The sequence below is a fragment of the Orcinus orca genome, chromosome 4, assembly GCF_937001465.1.
Source record: "Orcinus orca chromosome 4, mOrcOrc1.1, whole genome shotgun sequence".
Lineage (NCBI taxonomy): Eukaryota > Metazoa > Chordata > Mammalia > Artiodactyla > Delphinidae > Orcinus > Orcinus orca.
The window spans coordinates 14,056,855-14,082,140 of record NC_064562.1 but is presented as its reverse complement, the minus strand read 5'-3'; the positions used below and the strand labels follow the sequence as shown (position 1 = coordinate 14,082,140).

The 25,286-nt window shown below is 38.3% G+C and overlaps 1 protein-coding gene across 3 annotated transcripts in view; it reads right to left on the bottom strand.

The window, feature by feature from the left end:
- The window catches only part of GRID2 (glutamate ionotropic receptor delta type subunit 2), a 1,386,623-nt gene that overhangs the window by 452,713 nt on the left and 908,624 nt on the right, over window positions 1-25,286 (bottom strand). The gene's annotated exons all lie outside the window — the stretch shown is intronic.

Below are 25,286 nucleotides of genomic sequence, written 5' to 3'. Positions count from 1 at the left end.
TGGTTCATGGATATAGTACCTTTGGTTTCAGAGGTTTAGGGAAAACGAGTATTTTTAGCGTTGAAATGGAGGCAGGTTTGATTGAATAGTAATTTCTGGTGGACTGTAAAGAACAGATTGAAATTGCCTCAACAGATTGAACTCTTATTCTCTCACCCGCAACTTAGTTTTTTACAATTAATTTAAAAAATGATGTTCTTTTTTGTCTTGTTTTGTACCTCCTAGTTCACTTGATTGTTTAATGGTGTTAACAAATTGCCCCAGGTCTCACCTTTCATCCCTGTACTAGCCAGGTATATTTGGAGGAAATTTGGTTCATAGGCTTCAAAACACAATCTAATCTAGCTGAATATTACGCTGTAAGGCAATATAAAGTCATCACCTTGGAATATAATTTAAAAAACACTTAAAGTGCATTTATACTAATGATGCAATAACAGGAATAGGACGTTTATACATCTACTCACATCCCCCTCAACATATTGGTCTTCTATGAGCTCATAAGTCCCTTAGGGCCAAGGTCTATGTCTGTTCCTTGCTGGACAAAATGAATGAATGAATCAGTACATGAAAGGAAGGAAGGACAGAAGGAAGAAGGATTGAATTTACCATTGTCTTATAAAATTATGGAGTGAGAACAGAAGCAGAGAACATGCATTTTTAAATATATTCAAATTTTTCCCACCAGAAAAAAATCAACTTCTTAACATTCCTACAATTACCAGCTTATCTTTCTCTTCTCTTGCTCAGTCAAAATTCTTGAAGTACCTTCAATTTCCTATCTACTCATTCGCTTTTCATCTTTTCAGGGTTTTTGGGGTTTTTTTTGCCTCTATAAATTCACCAAAATAGCTCAAAGTAAGATTAACAATGACCTTCAAGTTACTAAGTGGACAGTTCCAAGTTCTCATATTACCTGAGCATTAGGCAGCATTTGTCCTTGTTGATCACTTGTTCCTCCTTGAAGTTCCCTCCTTACACTCTCCTGTTCACCTTCATACATTTCTGACCAGTTCCCAATATCCTTTCAATGCTCACCTTCTAATAACATGCTATTAAATGTTGACGTTTCTCAGTCCTAAGCCACTTCTTCTCACTCCCTCAGTAATCTTGAACAGAATTATCTCCAGATCTTTATTATAATTGATATATTGATTATCCCTAAATTTTATATTATCTGAGTCCCAACTGTTTATTCAACAAGTGCACTTGGTTGTCTCAAAAGCTACCTCTGAGTACTGAGACCACATGTGTCAAGCTGTCCTAGTTGTTTGTTCCAGTCAACCTTTTCATGGGAAAGATAAAACTGTAATTCTATGAATAATTCCATTGGTTGCTTCAGAAAATTCTAGCAGATCAATTTAGAGACAGCAGTCTGCTCACTTGAGAAAGTTTACTTGTCAAGACTGACTTCAAGAACCTTGCCTTGCTGCGTGCAACAATCCTAAACTATTATTTCATGAATTTTGCCCAATTCCAATTAGTTCTCTATCATGAAAAACCTACCTTAGATTTCTTGATTCTAGACTCCAAAGTTTAAAAAATATCCCCCCTTTGAGACACTAAGACTATTTAAAGGTAGTTTCTTACTGCAGCAAGTTCCAATGCATTTAACTTTGCTTTTTAAGAGGTGGTAGAGCAATAATTTGGGAAATTAGACATCTCCAAATCAACTTGTCCAAGAACAAACTTAGGAGTTTCCACACAAACCTGCTCATCTTTCAGTGCTTCCTACTTTAATAAACCCATCAATATATCTGACTTGGTAAACCAAAAACTTACAGGTCCTTCCCTTTACTTTCCCATCTTTATTTATTTATTTATTTATTTATTTATTTATTTTTTGCGGTACACGGGCATCTCACTGTCGTGGCCTCTCCTGCTGCGGAGCACAGGCTCCGGACGCGCAGGCTCAGCGGCCATGGCTCACGGGCCCAGCCGCTCCGCGGCATGTGGGATCTTCCCCGACCGGGGCACGAACCCGCGTCCCCTGCATCGGCAGGCGGACTCTCAACCACTGTGCCACCAGGGAAGCCCTACTTACCCATCTTTGAATCCACCAAACTGTGTTGTTTTATCTCCCCAGTAAATATTAGTTGGATAAATAAATACGATTGGTAATGCATGTATTATCTCATTCCTCTCCTTTCAGTGGAGTAAAGGGTGGGGGTAGAGGGATAGAGGTGTGAGTGGGTGGCTATGTGCCCTGTGCAGGAAGTAAGGACATATAGTCTCTGCAGAGTATTTATAAACGATTAATAAAGCAATTCAAAGGCCATCAGTTTTATTATCAATATAACAAAACACCTTTATACAACTTTAGTAATAAATACTCTTGCCACCAAGGGGGAGGTCCACTTCCCCTTCTCACACTTGCTGTGTCCTTATGTAATTTTACCTCAAGGAACCTGTTTACTGAGCCCTTTTGACTGCTCTTGTCACCATCAGGAAAGTGGCCCCAGGCACACTCAATTGCCTCGATCCCATACCTCATCTTCCAAAGCTAGTGCCTCCCTCTAGAAGTGAGCGGCATCTTTCATTCTTTGGAAGAGAAGCATAACAACCCCAGGCTTCCCTTTGCAGCAGACTCTTCAGCTTTAATCATTCAACAAATACTGACTGAGCACAATTATATGTCAGGCCCCATTCTAGGAGCGAGGAAACAACAGTGAATTCAAAGGAAAACATCCTTGCCTTCTAGGAGCTTACAGTACAATGGGAAATTCAGACAATAAGCATGATAAATAATGTATGTATGTGCATACACACACATACACATACCACACGTTGTTAGGTAGGTGAAACACATAATATTCTAAAGTAAAAAAAATAATACAGAGAAGGGGGAGAGGGGGTAAGTATGTGGCAGGGCAGGGTGAAGGTTGGACATTTTAGATGGGATGTCTGTTTGTTAAAAATCTGTATGTAGCTAAGTTACCATTTATCTATTTTAGATATGAACTCTTACCCACCCTCAGATTTCTTAAAGTTATAACAAGACCAAATTTCCTTGTATAAGGAATATTTTGTACTGAGCTATATTCATTACATGGTGTAGTCAAGAAAGTAACACATCAGTTGCTTACAGTTGTGAGAACCATTTTGACAAAAATCTTATTTCATTGGTGACAGCCATTTATATACATTAAAAGAAAGTCTGGTTTCCAACAGGTTCTCCAAAGTATTCACAAAGTACTTAATTCTACTTTTCCTCTTTTCCTCTCTCATCACTGCCTTTCTCCATTATGCAAATTTATTCAAACCTATTTTTAGGCTTTAGAAACCCTTTAGCAACATACAGAAACAGAAACCCTTCCCTTTTTTCATTAAACAAGGAGTGTGGAAACTGCCCCTAAAGTCCACTTCTACTGAGTTTACAATTTGTGTAACAGGGAACAGTGGCTTATTCCTGGAGATGTTTCAATCAGCTAGGATCAACACTAAGAAAAAAATTGCTGTTCTATCAAGCTCTTAATTCTCATGGAAATGAATGTGAACCAGGGAAACAGAACAGAATTTATTTAGAGCTGTAATCTGTTCACAAGTCATGCCGGCCACTTCTGGTAACCACAAGACACAGCTTAAGGTGACACAATAAAGCAGGCTTCAGATGGGCTTTGTCAAAGGACTTAAAATTAACCACCACTTCTGGTTAGACCCTTTTCCTAGAGAAGGGGGCTTACAGAGCAGCTAACTGGCTTTCCTCCTATCAGTGAGAGAACCTAGAGTAAAGAATCCATTTTTGGTGTTATGGCTATTTACATTACATTCTCTGATAAGTAGGCTGTGAAATTTAGGAAGATGTCCAAGGTTTTGCCTCTTAATGGAACAGTTATTCTTTGGCAGAACTCAGCCGAATTGCTATGTTGAACTGCCAGCAAGATCTGCATGTGTAATGTAAACAACCCTCTGGCAAAAAAGTAAAACAGTCAGAAAGTGATTAATACAATGGGATTTGTATTTGTCTGTATAAAATTAGTTTGCAAAAAATCAAAATCTAACTACATCTGGAAGTAAAAGTGGGGGTAAAGTCATGCACTTTCCCCTTTTCTTTAAAAATGTTCCTTATCATGTACCTTTTAGAGAAATATGGGAATATTTAAAGCCATTTTAGTTGATCAGAGAATCTGAAGTATGTGCAACGGAATTATCAGCAATTTGGAAAGTTCATCATTATATTGAAGGTAAACTGTATCCTTTTTCTTTTCCTTTTTTCTTGAGAATCAAGACTATTATAATTGCAAAACAGTTTTCATTCTCAGATTAAGATCTGGAGCTACTAATTGAAATCTAGTATTTCTGTAATCGCAACCCATTTTTAGCTCTGGCTTAGCCCTGGCAACCGCACTTTCAGAGACAGAATATCTTTTGTTCTGTTATGCTTCAGTTAAGCAGACTAAGAATAAAATATCAGTAAGAAAAATCCTAACCTTAAAGAAGTTTCAAACTGTATGCTAGAGACATGTACAAAAGCAAGTTACAACTTATGCTGACTTAAATTAATTATTGAAATGGAAATCAAACCAAAGTTTTATGGGAAAGCAAAAGAAGGATTAATTTCAGGCGAGGGAGCTTGAGGATGTGGTCCTTGGATCATGTGAGCCTGGCATCATGAATAGATTACTAACTTATGATTCAGACTTTTGACTCTGAATGTAACCTTATCTATGGATTATAGGTGTGCTATATCAAACTGAAAGTTATTAAAATAATACAGGCAAGAAGCAATAAAGGGCTGACCCACCATTAATGGTATTAAGTAAGATACACTGGCAGCTCCTGTCACTTCACCTTGGTTTGACCTAACCTCACTTGGTCTTCAGACTGAGATTTCCTTCTTTATTTACATTCTAAATTCCAACGATTCTTGCATTATTTTCCTTATACTTTTTGTCTATCCGATATATTTTCCCTATCCAAATAATTACACTATTCCTAGGAAGTTTTTCTCACTTGCCCACTAGTTAGGTTTCGTACTTTCTTCAATGGAACCTTTCTCAGCATTGGAGGAACCTCATAAAAAGTTCCCACTCTACCCCTAGAATCATCAGTCAAACCTGACACCTCACCCAGAGTTTCCTATCCCCTCCCTCCTGAATTTAGCTCATCTGCTCATTGGCCCACATACATTAGCATGTTAAACAAATTCATCCAAAAATTCTGTCTTTGAAATCTTTCAAATACTTATGTTCACTTTCACATGTTACCACAGTTATTTCCTCGTCTAACAGCTACATTCATACCTTGTTCTGCTGTCACATTTTGGGGAGAAAGGTGCTCTTGTTACAGCTGTCATTTCTATAGGCACTGCCCCAAGACTTTCTCCCTTATATTAGGAAGCAGGTGACCTGTTTCTTGTATCTATCAGAGCTCTATTACTGTCCTAATCTATCAGTTGCATTAAAGCCCTTAAACAAATTTACTAAAATTTATTTTTTCATTTACAACTGTCCACCATTTTATGAATATGGACCTTTTGTCAAAGCTGTCAAATACTGCATTCAAATAAAAGCCCAGTAGAACAGTGCCGTATCACCTTCTTGGATGTCATTGTTTAAATTGAGCAAAACATCCCCTTTTACAAAATCCTTGCTTACATCCACATCAAACTGTATTCTCAATGTTTACTAGAGTAATAACGTTTCTACTATAAGGACAAATATTTGGCTGTAAATGATATTCTCTATGTAGCTTACTTAAGGCATTTCCTTTCAACTTAAAAAGTTATTGACTGGGCGCTGGGAAGATGGCGGAAGAGTAAGACGCGGAGATCACCTTCCCCCCCCCACAGATACACCAGAAATACATCTACACGTGGAACAACTCCTACAGAACACCTAATGAATGCTGGCATAAGACCTCAGACCTCCCAAAAGGCAAGAAGCTCCCCACGTACCTGGGTAGGGCAAAAGGAAAAAAGAATAAACAGAGACAAAAGAATAGGGACGGCACCTGCACCAGTGGGAGGGAGCTGTGAAGGAGGAAACGTTTCCATACACTAGGAAGCCCCTTCGCGGGCGGAGACTGAGGAAGGCGGAGGGGGAAAGCTTTGGAGCTGCGGGGGAGAGCGCACCCACAGGGGTGCGGAGGCCAAAGCGGGGAGATTCCCGCACAGAGGGTCAGGGCCGACCTGCACTCACCAGCCCGAGAGGCTTGTCTGCTCACACGCCGGGGCGGGCGGGGCTGGGAGCTGAGGCTCGGGCTTCGGTCGGAGCGCAGGGAGAGGACTGGGGTTGGCGGCGTGAACACAGCCCGCAGGGGGTTCGTACGCGCCACCGCTAGCCGGGAGGGAGTCCGGGGAAAAGTCTGGAGCTGCCGAAGAGGCAACAGACTTTTTCTTACCTCTTTGTTTCCTGGTGCGCGAGGAGAGGGGATTCAGAGCGCTGCTTAAAGGAGCTCCAGAAACGGGCGCGAGCCGCGGCTAAAAGCGCGGACCCCAGAGACGGGCATGAGACGCTAAGGCTGCTGCTGCCGCCACCAAGAAGCCTGGGTGCGAGCACAGGTCACTGTCCACACTCCCCTTCCGGGGAGCCTCTGCAGCCCGCCACTGCTGGGGTCCCGGCATCCAGGGGCAACTTCCCCGGGAGAACGCACAGCGCGCCTCACGCTGATGCAACGTCACGCCGGCCTCTGACGCCGCAGGCCCGCCCCGCACGCCGTGCCCCTCCCTCCCCCCAGGCCTGAGTGCGCCAGAGCCCCCGAATCAGCGGCTCCTTTAACCCCGTCCTGTCTGAGCAAAAAACAGACATCCTCCAGCGACCTACACGCAGAGGCGGGGCCAAATCCAAAGCTGAGCCCCTGTGAGCTGTGAGAACAAAGAAAAAAAAGGGAAATCTCTCCCAGCAGCCTCAGAAGCAGCGGATTAAAGCTCCACAATCAACTTGATGTCCTGCATCTGTGGAATACATGAATAGACAGCGAATCATCCCAAATTGAGGAGGTGGACTTCGAGAGCAAGATCTATGATTTTTTCCCCTTTTCCTCTTTTTGTGAGTGTGTATCTGTATGCTTCTGTGTGAGATCTTGTCTGTATAGCTTTGCTTCCACCATTTGTCCTAGAGTTCTATCCGTCCATTGTTTTTTTTTTTAAATTTTTTTCTTAATAATTTTAATTGTAATAACTTTATTATACTTTACCTTTTCTTTCTTTCTTTCTTTTTCTTCCTTCCTTCCTTCCTTCCCTTCCTTCCTTCCTTCCTCCCTCCCTCCCTTCCTCCCTTCCTTCCTTCCTTCCCTCCCTCCCTCCCTCCCTCCCTCCTCTAGACTCAAATCATCCCAAATTGAGGAGGTGGACTTTGAGAGCAAGATTTATGATTTTTCCCCTTTACCTCTTTTTGTGAGGGTGTATGCATCTGTAAGATTTTGTCTGTATAGCTTTGCTACCACCATTTGTCCTAAGGTTCTATCCGTCCCTTTTTTTTTCTAAATAATTATTTTTTAATTCAATAACTTTATTATACTTTATTTTATTTCACTGTATCTTCTTTCTTTCTGTCTTTTTTCCTTCCTTCCCTCCTTCCTTCCTTCCTCCCTCCCTCCCTTCTTTCTTTCTTTCTTCCTTCCTTCCTTCCTTCCTTCCATCCTTTCTTTCTTTCTTCCTTCATACTTCTACTAATTCTCTCTACTTTTTCTCCCTTTTATTCCGAGCCGTGTGGATGAAAGGCTCTTGGTGCTCCAGCCGAGTCAGAGCTCTGCCTCTGAGGTGGGAGAGCCAACTTCAGGACACTGGTCAACAAGAAACCTCCCACCTCCACATAATATCAAATGGCAAAAATCTCCCAGAGATCTCAATCTCAACGCCAGCACCCAGCTTCACTCAACGACCAGACAGCTACAGTGCTGGACATCCTATGCCAAACAACTAGCAAGACAGGAACACAAACCCACCCATTAGCAGAGAGGCTGCCTAAAATCATAATAAGTCCACAGACACCCCAAAACACACCGCCAGACGTGGACCTGCCCACCAGAAAGACAAGATCCAGCCTCATCCACCACAACACAGGCACTAGTCCCCTCCACCAGGAAGCCTACACAACCCACTGAACCAACCTTAGCCACTGGGGACAGACACCAAAAACAACAGGAACTACGAACCTGAAGCCTGCAAAAGGAGACCCCAACCACAGTAAGATAAGCAAATGAGAAGACAGAAAAACACACAGCAGATGAAGGAGCAAGATAAAAACCCACCAGACCTAACAAATGAAGAGGAAATAGGCAGTCTACCTGAAAAAGAATTCAGAATAATGATAGTAAAGATGATCCAAAATCTTTGAAATAGACAAAATGCAAGAAACATTTAACAAGGACCTAGAAGAAATAAAGATGAAACAAGCAATGATGAACAACACAATAAATGAAATTAAAAATACTCTAGATGGGATCAGTAGCAGAATAACTGAGGCAGAAGAATGGATAAGTGACCTGGAAGATAAAATAGTGGAAATAACTACTGCAGAGCAGAATAAGGAAAAAAGAATGAAAAGAACTGAGGACAGTCTCAGAGACCTCTGGGACAACATTAAATGCACCAAAATTCGAATTAAGGGGGTTCCAGAAGAAGAAGAGAAAAAGAAAGGGACTGAGAAAATATTTGAAGAGATTATAGTTGAAAACTTCCCTAATATGGGAAAGGAAATAGTTAATCAAGTCCAGGAAGCACAGACAGTCCCATACAGGATAAATCCAAGGAGAAACATACCAAGACACATATTAATCAAACTGTCAAAAATTAAATACAAAGAAAGCATATTAAAAGCAGCAAGGGAAAAACAACAAATAACACACAAGGGAATCTCCATAAGGTTAACAGCTGATCTCTCAGCAGAAACTCTGCAGGCCAGAAGGGAGTGGCAGGACATACTGAAAGTGATGAAGGAGAAAACCCTGCAACCAAGATTACTCTACCCAGCAAGGATCTCATTCAGATTTGATGGAGAAATGAAAACCTTCAGAGAAAGCAAAAGCTGAGAGAGTTCAGCACCACCAAACCAGCTTTACAACAAATGCTAAAGGATCTTCTCTAGGCAAGAAACACAAGAGAAGGAAAAGACCTATAATAACAAACCCAAAACAATTAAGAAAATGGGAATAGGAACATACATATAGGTAATTACCTTAAATGTAAATGGATTAAATGCTCCCACCAAAAGACACAGACTGGCTGAATGGATACCAAAACAGACCCATATATATGCTGTCTACAATAGACCCACTTCAGACCCAGAGACACATACAGACTGAAAGTGAGGGGATGGAAAAAGATATTCCATGCAAATGGAAACCAAAAGAAAGCTGGAGTAGCAATTCTCATATCAGACAGAATAGACTTTAAAACAAAGACTATTACAAGAGACAAAGAAGGACACTACATAATGATCAAGGGATCGATCCAAGAAGAAGATATAACAACTGTAAATATTTATGCACCCAACATAGGAGCACCTCAATACATAAGGCAAAAACTAACAGCCATAAAAGGGGAAATCGACAGTAACACATTCATAGTAGGGGACTTTAACACCCCACTTTCACCAATGGACAGATCATCCAAAATGAAAATAAATAAGGACACACAAGCTTTAAATGATACATTAAACAAGATGGACTTAATTGATATTTAGAGGACACTCCATCCAAAAACAACAGAATACACATTTTTCTCAAGTGCTCATGGAACATTCTCCACGATAGATCATATCTTGGGTCACAAATCAAACATTGGTAAGTTTAAGAAAATTGAAATTGTATCAAGTATCTTTTCCGACCACAACCATGAGACTAGGTATCAATCACAGGAAAAGATCTGTAAAAAATACAAACACATGGAGGCTAAAAAATACACTACTTAATAACCAAGTGATCACTGAAGAAATCAAGGAGGAAATAAAAAAAATACCTAGAAACAAATGACAATGGAGACACAATGACCCAAAACCTATGGGATTCAGCAAAAGCAGTTCTAAGAGGGAAGTTTATAGCAATACAAGCCCACCTTAAGAAGCAGGAAACATCTCAAATAAACAACCTAACCTTGCACCTCAAGCAATTAGAGAAAGAAGAACAAAAAAACCCCAAAGTTAGCAGAAGGAAAGAAATCATAAAAATCAGATCAGAAATAAATGAAAAAGAAATGAAGGAAACAATAGCAAAGATCAATAAAACTAAAAGTTGGTTCTTTGAGAAGATAAACAAAATAGATAAACGATTAGCCAGACTCATCAAAAAAAAAAGGGAGAAGACTCAAATCAATAGAAATAGAAATGAAAAAGAAGAAGTAACAACTGACACTGCAGAAATAAAAACGATCATGAGAGATTACTACAAGCAACTCTATGCCAATAAAATGGACAGTCTGGAAGAAATGGACAAATTCTTAGAAATGCACAACCTGCCAAGACTGAATCAGGAAGAAATAGAAAATATGAACAGACCAATCACAAGCACTGAAATTGAAACTGTGATTTAAAATCTTCCAAAAAACAGAAGCCCAGGCCCAGATGGCTTCACAGGCGAATTCTATCAAACACTTAGAGAAGAGCTAACACCTATCCTTCTCAAACTCTTCCAAAATATAGCAGACGGAGGAATACTCCCAAATTCCTTCTACGAGGCCACCATCACCTTGATACCAAAACCAGACAAGGATGTCACAAAGAAAGAAAACTACAGGCCAATATCACTGATGAACATAGATGCAAAAATCCTCAACAAAATACTAGCAAACGGAATCCAACAGCACATTAAAAGGATCATACACCATGATCAAGTGGGGTTTATTCCAGGAATGCAAGGATTCTTCAATATACGCAAATCTATCAATGTAATACACCATATTAACAAATTGAAGGAGAAAAACCATATGATCATCTCAATAGATGCAGAGAAAGCTTTTGACAAAATTCAACACCCATTTATGATAAAAACCCTGCAGAAAGTAGGCATAGAGGCAACTTTCCTCAAAATAATAAAGGCCATGTATGACAAGCCCACAGCAAACATCAACCTCAATGGTGAAAAACTGAAAGCATTTCCACTAAGATCAGGAACAAGACAAGGTTGCCCACTCTCACAACTCTTATTCAACATAGTTTTGGAAGTTTTAGCCACAGCAATCAGAGAAGAAAAGGAAATAAAAGGAATCCAAATCGAAAAAGAAGAAGTAAAGCTGTCACTGTTTGCAGATGACATGATCCTATACATAGAGAATCCTAAAGATGCTACCAGAAAACTACTAGAGCTAATCAATGAATTTGGTAAAGTAGCAGGATACAAAATTAATGCACAGAAATCTCTGGCATTCCTATTTAATGATGAAAAGTCTGAATGTGAAATCAAGAAAACACTCCCATTTACCATTGCAACAAAAAAGAATAAAATATCTAGCAATAAACCTACCTAAGGAGACAAAAGACCTGTATGCAGAAAATTATAAGGCACTGAGGAAAGAAATTAAAGATGTTACAAATAGATGGAGAGATATACCATGTTCTTGGATTGGAAGAATCAACACTGTGAAAATGACCATACTACCCAAAGCAATCTACAGATTCAATGCAATCCCTGTCAAACTACCACTGGCATTTTTTACAGAACTAGAACAAAAAATTTCACAATTTGTATGGAAACACAAAAGACCCCGAATAGCCAAAGCAATCTTGAGAAAGAAAAACTGACCTGGAGGAATCAGGCTCCCTGACTTCAGACTATACTACAAAGGTACAGTAATCAAGACAGTATGGTACTGGTACAAAAACAGAAAGATAGATCAATGGAACAGGATAGAAAGCCCAGAGATAAACCCACGCACATATGGACACCTTATCTTTGATAAAGGTGGCAGGAATGTACAGTGGAGAAAGGACAGCCTCTTCAATTAGTGTGGTGCTGGGAAAACTGGACAGGTACATGTAAAAGTATGAGATTAGATCACTCCCTAACACCATACACAAAAATAAGCTCATAATGGATTAAAGACCTAAATGTAAGGCCAGAAACTATAAAACTCTTAGAGGAAAACATAGGAAGAACACTCTATGACATAAATCACAGCAAGATCCTTTTTGACCCACCTCCTAGAGAAATGGAAATAAAAATAAACAAATGGGACTTAATGAAACTTAAAAGCTTTTGCATAGCAAAGGAAACCATAAACAAGACCAAAAGACAACCCTCAGAATGGGAGAAAATATTTGCAAATGAAGCAACTGACAAAGGATTAATTTCCAAAATTTACAAGCAGCTCATGCAGCTCAATAACAAAAAAACAAACAACCCAATCCAAAACTGGGCAGAAGACCTAAATAGACATTTCTCCAAAGAAGATATACAGACTGCCAAGAAACACATGAAAGAATGCTCAACATCATTAATCATTAGAGAAATGCAAATCAAAACTACAATGAGATATCATCTCACACCAGTCAGAATGGCCATCATCAAAAAATCTAGAAAAGATAAATGCTGGAGTGGGTGTGGAGAAAAGGGAACACTCTTGCACTGCTGGTGGGAATGTGAATTGGTTCAGCCACTATGGAGGACAGTATGGAGGTTCCTTAAAAAACTACAAATAGAACTACCATATGACCCAGCAATCCCACTACTGGGCATATACCCTGAGAAAACCAAAATTCAAAAAGAGTCATGTACCAAAATGTTCATTGCAGCTCTATTTACAATAGCCCAGAGATGGAAACAACCTAAGTGCCCATCATCGGATGAATGGATAAAGAAGATGTGGCACATACATACAATGGACTATTACTCAGCTATAAAAAGAAACGGAATTGAGCTATCTGTAATGCGGTGGATAGACCTAGAGTCTGTCATACAGAGTGAAGTAAGTCAGAAAGAGAAAGACAAATACCGTATGCTAACACATATATATGGAATTTAAGAAAAAAGAAATGTCATGAAGAACCTAGGGGTAAGACAGGAATAAAGACACAGACCTACTGGAGAACGGGCTTGAGGATATGGGGAGGGGGAAGGGTGAGCTGTGACAGGGCGAGAGAGAGGCATGGACATATATACAGTAACAAACGTAAGGTAGATAGCTAGTGGGAAGCAGCCGTATGGCAAAGGGATATCGGCTCAGTGCTTTGTGACCGCCTGGAGGGGTGGGATATGGAGGGTGGGAGGGAGGGAGACGCAAGAGGGAAGAGATATGGGAACATATGTATATGTATAACTGATTCACCTTGTTATAAAGTAGAAACTAACACACCATTGTAAAGCAATTATACCCCAATAAAGATACTAAAAAAAAAAGTTATTGACTACCTATTATATACAAGGTAATTAGTATGCTGCATTATTTTAGTTTATTTATTATTTTCATATCTGTGTTCTATTTGTGTTCAAACAATATATACTTACTCTAGTTTAATGAAAAGTCCTCTTTACATTCTGGGTAATGTGTGGTAAAATACATAAAACAATACCCTTTTGCTGAAACTGGTATTATTTTCTTGATTCTCTTTGCAAAAGCAAGATCCTTTTTTCTTTCTTATTGAACATCAAAGTACTTATCAAAGGCTCTGAAGTGTGACCAAATCTCAATTTTCCCAAAGAGAAGCTATACTTTTCCTAAGGGGGGAAAAAAAATACCTCTAGCAAAGATCCTGTATATATGTGGTGCTGTCTGTTTGTTTAGTGTTTTAACTCTCTATATACATCATTCTCTTTCTACAACTTTCCTGATATATTAAGTTCCCAGTTACTATAAAACAGGTAACAGGGTTCTTTCTTACAGGCATATTTTAAACCATTCTTTTCAAGGTACTGTCCTTAATCAGAAAGTGTTTGTAATTTTTTATGGATCGATTGAGAAATTAAATTTTAGATTTTTGTGAAAATAAGCACACGTCTTCTTTTAAGTAGCTCAATATTAATATCAATAATATTCATTTTTCCTTTAAAGCATACTTTAGAAAAGTTATTTTGCCATATTTAATAATCCTTTTGAAATCACTGAGTGTGAATGCAATATAGACATTGAGGGAAGAAGAATATAACACAAGTAACTGATGTACTTAACTTGAAATATTATTTTGAAAACCTTAAAATCAAATTAGTAAAAGTTAAAAAGTAATATTTTCTTTATGAAACCATAATACTCTTTCAGTTGCCATGGATTACTTAACGCTAAGAAGGAAGAAAAGAATGTCACAAGATTTCTGGATAATCTAAGCCAGTACTATAAGTGACAGCTGATAAGTTTAGACAGCTGGATGGATGGACGGATAGATAAACGGGCAGACAGACAGACAGCCACAGACAGACAGATATTCTGACGGGAAATACTAGTCTGTGGGTCAGAGAACAGATCATTTATTGCTCATATTGCATCTCAGCACTGGTTCCTTAGCCCCGACCCCCATGGGGCGATGTGGGGAGAGTCTGATGTTGCCCTGTGCATGCAGCGGTGTTGAACCATAAGAGAGACTTACAGGACTCAGAACTCACAAAGGGTGACTTGCACATTGGACCATCCTAACCCCTGACTGAGAGACGCTCCTACTCTGGAATGTAAAGAAATCTCTGAGGAGTGGAGGAGACGTTGTCTATTTTCACCACACTGGAGCATAAACAACTGGCTCTGGGGAAGATAGATTTGTAAATCCCTCTGAAGCAACACAATTTTTAGCTTCTAGGACCTGTTTATTATTCAGTCATCCTTTAACGAAGTTTTGCCAGCTTTTTGTTCAGAGAGCTCAGATTGAAGTAACATGAAATATTCACGTAGAATTATCTCTCAACAATAGTAATCATTATAATTAGTTTCTCTTTAGAATACTGTGTAGTTGGATATATTGTTGGTTTTATTTGGAAATAGGCATAAGTCGCGTAAAGTGGTCTGTTGAACTGCCACTGAGATGTTAGGTTTTATACTTACATTCATAAACATATAGAAGATGTATATATACAAATAGTCAAATTACTTGAAAATAAAGTTTACCTGTAATTCCAAATTTTTTGAAATGTGTGTGTGTGTGTAATAAAAATTAAACATTGTACATGGAATAAAAGGGACATTGTATTTACATTGCTCCATTAGACTTGCTCTGCAAAGTATGATGAAACAAAACTGGAACACAGGATCTCATGAGACCCCTGAGTGCTGTATCCACGAGGCCAGTGGGGCTCTTAATCACAATTTGTTCCAAATAAATGGTATAAAATTCAGGCTTTACTCACTTGATGGCCTACATTTATCTCCTACAGAGAAGATAGCACTACAACTGTTTCAACTGCTTAAACCCTATTTTAGCATATATTTGGAAGCCTGCACTGTACTTGATAACTTTATAATACCTTGAATAGCATGTATAAAATGTTTAACTTTAATAATGCAAGATGTGAGAATTGAAGAGATCTAATAGTTGAAGCATGGTTGAAAACTAAAAACATAAGAACAAATTTTATTATTTCAGGGTGAAAACACATTTTTCCCATTTGCAAGCAATTTTTCCCACCTCTGAACTCCAGATTTTACCATTGTGTTTCATGGCCCCTCTTATCTACTTTACTCTGAGACAGCTTTACTAGGTTCTAGGTTACGTGGTGACATTATTGTACATTTCATAGCTTCTAACAAATGGCCTTATGTAGGTGGCCCTCAGTAAACACCCATTGAATTAATGAGTTTTATTTTTATTTTATCATCCTTTGTTTTCTCATTGACAACTGATGATCTAAGTGAATCTGCCTTTTAGTGGAAAATATTTCACAACAACAATAGCAACAAAACAAAAGAGAGAATTGACTGTAATCACTCTAATTCAATAGTACATAGCCAGACAATCTGAGAGACTGTAAACTTATCAAATAATTGTGGGGATATTATAAGCACTAACTTAGTTATATATTGTATTATATAACTAAGAATAAAAAACAGCTTGTAGGATACTTTGATAAACCACAAAACGGAATCTTCAAACTAGACAGTTGCTGTTTTAAAATAAATCTGGTAAGAAGATGACCATCATTCTTCTGTGCTCTATGTTATCATCATCAATGTATAATTTTCTTAAGGGAAACTATGATACCCCAAATCATTCAATGTGTGTGGAGCATCTATTTAATATTTTCAATATATTCAATTATTTGTAATATGCTATTCTCTGTATTAACTTTTAACAAACTTCAGTTTAAACTAACAGTGGAACAATCAGAGAATAACTGAACTCTTTAATTTAGAAAGTCGAACAATGTTTGTTACCACCCAAACAATTACAGGTTAAATATATAAAAATTATTTAAATAGTTGAGATAAATTAATAAATGGTATATCCAAAAAAGGTTATTTAGGAAGTTAGGACATTTTAGGGTTAAACATTTAACATCTTTTTAAAAGAATAACATATGTTTTCTATTGTGAAATACTTCATATGTACATTTAGGAAAGTTTTGTATTTATATGCCAGCAATTCTCAAAGCACGACCCCAAGACCTTTCCAAAGAGTTCTTCAAGGCCCAAAATACTTTCATAATAATCCAAGGATATAGTTGTCTTGTTTGGTCTGTTGACATTGGCGCTGATGGAGCACAAACAATGGTGGGTAGCGCTCCCCCTCAGCACAGATCAAGGCCCAGCACAAACTGTACTGATGGATGTCACATTCTCCACTACTGAGCACTCCCAGTTTAAAAGAAAAAAAAGTCAAGGATGTCTTTGATGAAACACTGAAATATTATCATTTTATTTAACTTGACCCTTGAGTGTATATCATTTTTTTTGCGGTACGCGGGCCTCTCACTGTTGTGGTCTCTCCCATTGCGGAGCACAGGCTCCGGAGGCGCAGGCTCAGCGGCCATGGCTCACGGGCCAAGCCGCTCTGCGGCATGTGGGATCTTCCCGGACCGGGGCACGAACCCGTATCCCCTGCATCGGCAGGCGGACTCTCAACCACTGCACCACCAGGGAAGCCCGAGTGTATATCTTTTAATAGTCTGGGTATACATAAAACAATTCTGCTACCTACAAGTGGGATAGTTGTCTTAAGGAAAAGCATGTATTCAGGTTGCAGGCTAAACTAGCAACTTGTCTCATAGAATACTATTTTTTTCTTGAGAGATCTACTTTCAACCACAAGGGTTATTTTGACTTGCATATTTAGTGGGCTTTTTATAAAAAATTAACCAGGGGTACATATCTCTTCAAGAAGACAACATTTTACTTATTCATTTAACATATATTTATTCAGGGCTTAAAATACCAGGGTGTTCATAAAAAATTAACAAGGGGTACATACCTCTTCAAGAAAACAACATTTTACTTATTCATTTAACAAATATTTATTCAGGGCTTACAATATCAGGGTGTTTCTTCATGTTCTTTATTGACTTTTGGGGAGTAATAAGGCTATTAAGAATTTTGGTATTCATATTTAAAGTAACACTATACAATATTTTGCATGCACAAGTGGCTAATTACTTCTGAATATTTTCTTGTCATATTGTGAGTATTAATTCCGGCTAACATTAATTGAAGGCTTACTATGGAGCAGGCACTGTTCTAACCGCCTTCGTATATGATCTCATTTAACCCTCACTGCAATTCTCTGAGTTTGATGGCATTACGTTTCTTATGTAGAGAAACGTAGAAGAGATACAGAGATGTTAACCAATTTATCCACACTGACGAGTTCCAAGTGGTGGAGCTGGGATTCCAAACCATGTAAGATGGTCCTAAGCCCACTAACCACATTCTTGCCCAATTTATCCAAATTATAATATATTCTGCCTAAATTCTAACCCATAATTTTTTTTGTTAGCTTCAAAATGAACTTATTTACAGTTGAGAGGCATCGCTTCTTTCTGGGGTTTTGATTCCATGTGGAATTTTCTACCATGTCAGTTTTGATTGTGTGTGAGATTAACAGAGCACCGATGAAAAGCATGCACTTTGAAATCAGACAGACCTGGGTTTGAGTTGTGACCTCATTATTTATTAGCTCTGAAATTTGGGGCATTATTTTTCAATCTTTCCCCCTCAGTTTCTTTATCTGCAAATGAGGACAATGAGTATAAGGACTTCAACATGTTATAGGATTAAGTAAGGTTATTTACATAAACCTATTAACAGTTACTGGCACATAGTAAGAAATTCAATAAACTTTAGTCATACTTGTTCGTACTCATATTTGTATTCCTATGCCTTAAATTAAAAACACAGAAGGTAGGGCTTCCCTGGTGGCGCAGTGGTTGAGAGTCCGCCTGCCGATGCAGAGGACACGGGTTCGTGCCCCCGTCTGGGAAGATCCCGCATGCTGCGGAGCGGCTTGGCCCGTGAGCCATGGCCACTGAGCCTGCGCGTCCGGAGCCTGTGCTCCGCAACGGGAGAGGCCACAACAGTGAGAGGCCCGCGTACCGCAAAAAAATAAAAAAATAATAAAAAATAAAAATTAAAAAAATAGAGAAGGTAAAATACAGAGTAATGAAAACAATTAAATAACTTGAAAGTAATTCAATAACTTGAAGTAGAGATTGCAGGAGGAGAAGGTTAAAGAAGTAGACATTTGGGCTTCCCTGGTGGCGCAGTGGTTGAGAATCTGCCTGCTAATGCAGGGGACACGGGTTCGAGCCCTGGTCTAGGAGGATCCCACATCCTAGTTGCTCCCGCGGAACAACTAGGCCCGTGAGCCACAACTACTGAGCCTGCGCGTCCAGAGCCTGTGCTCCGCAACAAGAGAGGCCGCGATAGTGAGAGGCCCGTGCACTGCGATGAAGAGTGACCCCTGCTTGCCACAACTAGAGAAAGCCCTTGCACAGAAACAAAGACCCAACACAGCAAAAATTAATTAATTAATTAATAAACTCCTACCCCCAACATCTTTTTAAAAAAAAAAAAAGAAGTAGACATTTAATTCCCATATTGGAGAAAGACAACTAAAAGGAGATCATCAGTCAATGAAGACACTTATCTTTTTCAATTTCAAACAATAGTATAATATACTCACACATTCATTTAAAATGAATTAATATGTGAAGTCTAGGACACGCATTATTCACCAAGTCTTCTGAGGCTGCTGCTCTACCTATACCCACCCCCTCCCCAGGCTTTACCTTTCTAACGTACTTAGATGAGGGTAGTGCCAGTATCTGCAAATCTACATCAGGACCTTAACCACCTGCAGGGCACGACGCAAGTGTCTCAGAGAATTACACTGTCTGGAACAGCCAACAAGAAAGTGGCAATTATCAGGTAGGATAACTGAGGTCACTGCTATGCTGGTTCCCAGAGTTCCCAGCAGGATAAGCTTCCAGTTCTTTATAGAGGTAGCTTGCTTGAAAACCAACTCCTTATTGGGTGCTTTCTTTTCCTTATCTTCCTTCCCCACTTACTGTCAGTGTTTCCTGGGATCACCTCTCAAATTATTTGAAGTTGAACTGATCATATACCCAGGTCCTGGCAGAATGCCTGGCATAAAGTAGGCACCCAATTAATGTTTTGGAATATACGAGTGCATAAAGTTGCCAGTATTGTTTATAAAAGAAACACTCTATCTGACTACTAATAAAGAATACATTAATACTGATTAAGGCAACAGTGGGAATTGAATAAACCTTAAATCCAATGCAACATTACACAAATTATTAATAACAAAGTTGAACTGTTTAGCTACTAAATAACCATATTCATATTCATTGACTGGACTAGCATTAAGTTGAAGTAGAAATTTTTGCTTGAGAATCTTGTGAATTACTAATATTTTTTTCAAAAATGTATTCAGAAGTATGCCACCTTACTTGCAAACTCTATTCACAAGTCTATAGCCTAAAGTGACCAAATTGAACAATAAAAGGAGAAGAAAAAGGCATTAATTGATTGATGGAACAAACATCTATTGAATGTCTACTAGATGTCAGTCAATCCCCTACATCCATGGCTTTCTAATTTTTGGCTGCAACCTGCAATAGGAAATATATTTTACCTCAAGACATACAAACATATAATGTATGAATACATAGATACGCTCAAAACTAAAAAAAAAGGCTTCAGCATACAATATGTATGTTTACCACATCTTATTCACTCTGAAAAACCTTCTTTTATTCTACCCTATTTTATTAAGAAACACGTCACGATTCTCATTAATCTGATTTTACTACTCAGTAAAAGGTTACAACTGACATTTTGAAAAACACTAGATTCTAAAGGTAAAATGATGAGCTAAACAGACACCATGTTTCCTTGAAATATCTTAGATAAACTTAAATAATTTTTTTAAATGTAAAAATTAACATTGTAATCGCTGCAAAGTAAAGATACATGGAATGAAGAAGGGTGTATGCCAGGAACATCTGCACTGGTATTGGGGAAGGGAAGAGAGAACAGCAAGGGAGGTCTCCTCAGGAGGTGATGACTGAGCTGAGATTTGAGGAAGGGTTGAGTAAAACTTGAGGGGGGTTATTTAGGGAGAATATCAGAGGTCTTTGTGAGAGGATGGATATGGAGGGTGAGGGAGAAGGAGATATTAAAAACAACTGCTAGGTTCAGGGTTTGCCCAACTGGATGGACAATGGTGGTATCTGCTGAAAAGAGAAGACTAAAGATGACCAGACTTTGGCAAAGATGGTGCGGGAAGATCACGAATGTGTTATTACACACGCTGCTTTTGAAGTATCCAAGAGCTAAAAGCCAAGAAGGCAATTGAATATGGGGATCTGGATTTCAGAGGCAAAGTCTAGGACTTAAACAGCAATTTACATGTCGTCTAGGTATGGAAAAGTTTAGGAAAAAAAGCAAAAAATGTTAACAGAGTTTGACAATATTATATTCATTTATTTGGTATTTACACTCTATATGATTTCATAGAGGAATTTCAAGGGGCTTTCCAATAAATTATGTGCAGAAAATTGGTCAAGTGAAGTATATTCATATTATAAAAAGTTTAAAAAGACTAGTTGTGCTATTAAACCTGAGTAAAAGATTAGCTATCAATGATGATGATGACAGACCACAACAAAAATATTAGTCAATACTATATGTCTGGCAAAATATTAGGTTATTTATATGTATTACCCTAATTAATTTTTTAAAATCATATGAGATAGACATTCCAGTTTTCCAGATGAGGAAACTAAGAAATACATACATAAAACATTTAGCCAAGGTCACAAATCTGAAAAAGAACAAATTAAGGATACTTAAAATGAGTACGTCTGTTTCATTTTAGAGACTAAATTCTTTCTTCACTACTAAATTGTACTGTTTCTGAGTATAACATTGTGTAGCCAAATGCTTTCCTCAAAAGAAATATTCTAAGTTATTAAACCATATCAGAAATAGAGACACAGATGTAGAGAACAAACCTATGGACACCAAGGGGGAAAGCGGAGGTGTTGGTGGTGGTCGTGTGACGAATTGGGAGATTGGGATTGACATGGATACACAAATATGTATAAAATAGATAACTAATAAGAACCTGCTGTATAAATAAAATATGTATATGAAAAAAAAGAAATAAATCACTCTTAAAAAAAGAAAAAAAAAACATTATCAATCACATGAGTAATTACACTTTGTTTTCTCACCTAAAAAAGCATGTATTTCTAAATGTATACACACCAGTTAAAAACTATGTTGCTTATAAAAGCCTTTAATAGCAACAGAATAATAATAAACATAATATAAAATTTCTTACATATAATTTTGCTGTTTATTCACTCATTCATTCATCAGTATTTATTAAGCACTTGTATTAGGAACTGTTCTTGAGTGCTATATGCTAGACAGTCCATGCATAATAGAAATAGGCATTCAGAATAAATTAAAGTTTCCTGGACCTTGTGAATTATGAAAAAAATAGTAAGACCTTCTTTTCATATTGGTTCCCTTTTCCTCCAGATATCCCTATGCCACAGATAAGACAGGGTTCAAGTGATTTGGAAGGCAAATAAAGAGATAAGCACATGGGAATTCATTTTTCAATTGGCAACTCCAGTATACCTATTTTTAAAATTTAAAAGTAAAGTAATTCGAAGTTTTGGAATACAGTATAGAGCAATCATATTCAGATATGATAAGAGATCTGACTTACAGGCTAAACTGGACAAAAATATGCAATACTTTCAAAATGTACTAACTGCAATTTTCAAGAACAGAGATTTACCTTTGGAAGGCAAAACTAAAAAAAACTGAAAAGGTTGTAAAATATAATTTAGGCTCATGAAAGCTATCTCTTGTCCATCAAGTGCTCCAAGTGTTTTTCAAAGTGCAATCAATAATGATATTAACCTACCACAGGAGCTTTGGTTAAACATGTAGGAGAGATGAACAGACACGCATGATTAGAGTGTGAAATACATGAAATTGGAATCACTTGTGTTTGTTTGGAAGCTATGTGTGTGCCAAGAAAGAAAGGTCTGTGAGTATGACTCGGGGAGGGGTACAATTTCTACCCTTCCCTCAGCCATCACCCCACTTCTTTACTCCCCTTTACAGAAACATTCTGAAATAGATCACTTTCCTGGTCCACTCCAATCAGACTCTGCCTCTGTAGTAGGCTGAATAATAGCCACCCAAAGGTACCAGCTGAAACCTGTAGAAGTTACCTTACAAGGAAAAAGGGTCTTTGCAGATATGATAAAAATAAGGATCCTGAGGTGCAGAGATTATACTGGATTAACTGGGGGGGGGGATCTAAATCCAGTCACATTTCCTTACCAGTGAGGAGAAGGGGGATTTGATACATGCAGAAGAGAGAGCAGTGCAGAGACAGAGGCAGAGATGGGAGCGGTGCCACCACAAGCAAATGAACGCCAGCTACCAGAAGAAGCAATTCAGACATCCAGAGCCAGCGCGGCCTTTTAACACCTTAGTCTAGCGAGGCCAATGTTGAACTTCTGGCTCCAAAACTCCAAAAGAAAACATTTCTGTTACTTTAAGCCATCCAGTTTGTGTTGATTTATTATAGTAACCATAGAAACAAATACAGCTCCGTTCCAAAAAACAAATCTGCAGCAGTTAAATTCACAAATGACCCCCTAAATCCAACAGTCAATGTACTCAAGTTGCCCGCACTATGTATGTGACACAGTTGATCACTCCCTCCTTTTTATTCTTTAGTCGGTGCAATGGTCAGTTTTATATGCTAACTTGGCTAGGATATAGTCCCAGTTATTCAATCAAACACTAATATAGGTTTTTCTTTTTTTTCTAAGATGTGATTAAAGTCTAAAATAAGCTGACATTAAATGAGGAAGATTATCCAGATCATCTGAGTGGGCCTGGTTCAATAAGTTGAAAGGCCTTAAAATGAAAACTGAGGCTTTGCAGAAGAAGAAAAGAAAGGAGGAGAAATAGTTCCAGCTGTGGACCGCATCTTCGGCGCCAGCCTGCCCTTCCTGACAGCCTGCCCTGCAGATTTCAGACTTGCCAAGACAGCTCCCACACCATGTAAGCCAGTTCCTTGCAATAAATATCATTATATATATTTCCTACTTGTTCTATTTCCTGGGTTCAGCTCTGATTGATACACTTGATTTCAAAGGTATCGCACTCTCCTGGTTTCACTCCTATTTCACCGGCTGCTGCTTTTAGTCTCCTTTGCTCTTTCCTCATATTTCTTACTGCTTACTGTTTGGAAGCCCATGGCTCAGTGTTTGGATCTCTTTTCTCTATTTCACTCACTCAGTAAATGATTTTAAATATTATCTATGTGCTGATCCCTTGTGTTTATTTTACTCTACAGCCTGGACCTCTTCCCTAAACCCTAGTCTTAAACACCCATCTCACATCTCCTCCACAGGTTTCTAACAGGCATTTTAACATAACATTTCTAAATCTGAATTTCTCAGTTTCTCCACGAAACTTACTCCTCCTGTTGTCTTCCCTTCCCAGTAAATAGCACCAATCTTTCCTACTGCTCAGACCAGAACTTTGAAATCATACTTGACAGCTCCCTTTCTTTCACATGCATGCCCAATATATTAACAAATAAAGTGGACTCTACCTTTGAAAATATCCCAAACAGGTCCTCTCTCTCTTGACTTGCTCCAAAATACCATAATGTTTTGCCTGTATTATTGCATTAAGCTCCTAAATGGTCTCTTTTCTTCTGTCCTTGTTACCATGTGTATACACACAAACACAGACACAGACACACACACACAACACACACACTATTCTCAATAGATAAGCTAGCAATCTAAAATATTCTAAAGTAGAAATCAAATCACATCACTTCTCTGTTCCAAACCCTCTGGTAGCTTTATGATTCAGAATAAAAGCCAAAGTTCTTTCAATGGCTTATCAGGCTTCATACGGGTCAACTCCCACTACTATTTTTCTCCCTTCCTTGGATCCAACCACATTAGTCTTTTCAATTTCCTTGAACAAACGGGGAAAGCTTCTGCCTCAGGATTTTTTAAATTTGGGCATCCTTTGCTCTATGTGTTCTTGTCCTGTGCCCACATGGCTTGCTCCATTACCTCCATCTCAGTCATCTGCTCAAATATCACTTCACTAGCGACATCATTCATGTTAATCCTAGGCAAAATTACAATCTCTTTCCTGTATCTACACTCTATCCCTTGTCCCTTCTTTATTTTCCTCCCCAGCACTGATCAGCATTTGATGTACGATATATATTTTACATGTTTATTTAGTTTCTGTCTCCTACCACTAGAATATAAGTTCCTTAAGGTCAAGCATCTTTGTTTTGTTCACTGCCATATTTGGGGGGGGGGGCGGGGTTTAATACAGTGCTTGGTACATAGTAAGTATTTAATAAATACTTCATGAGTAAATGACTAAATGTACTTCTGCTTATGACTGGGTAGATCCATATACCAATGTGAACAAATATAAGAACATTTAACAGGACAATCACAAAATCTTTATCAGACGCAGCCATTTTCTATCTTATTTTTGTAACGTTGCTTATTGGCTTGATTGCCCCCCCAGATTACTTTGGTGGAAATTATTTTGTGTGCTAACTTTTTTCAGTAATGTATCTGTCAGGATGTAATTATTACCTATTCGATCTGTTTTTAATTTGCTTGAAGTTAAAGGTTCAAGGATGGAAGAGGATTTTTTTTTAAAAAAACAAAGGACATAGAGCTTAGAAAAATAATACAACACATGGTTTTAGTTAGAGATTCAAGACAAAAAAATCAGGAGCTACTCTAGGTGTGTCAGAATTAACTTAATTGAAGCTCCCTTATTCTATAAAGTTTATTTTTACTGATTTGTATGGAATGTGCCTCAATTAGACTTGGCAGTATATAGCTGTTTGAGAGCAGGATGTAGAGGCAACTGCCCATAGCCAGATGAA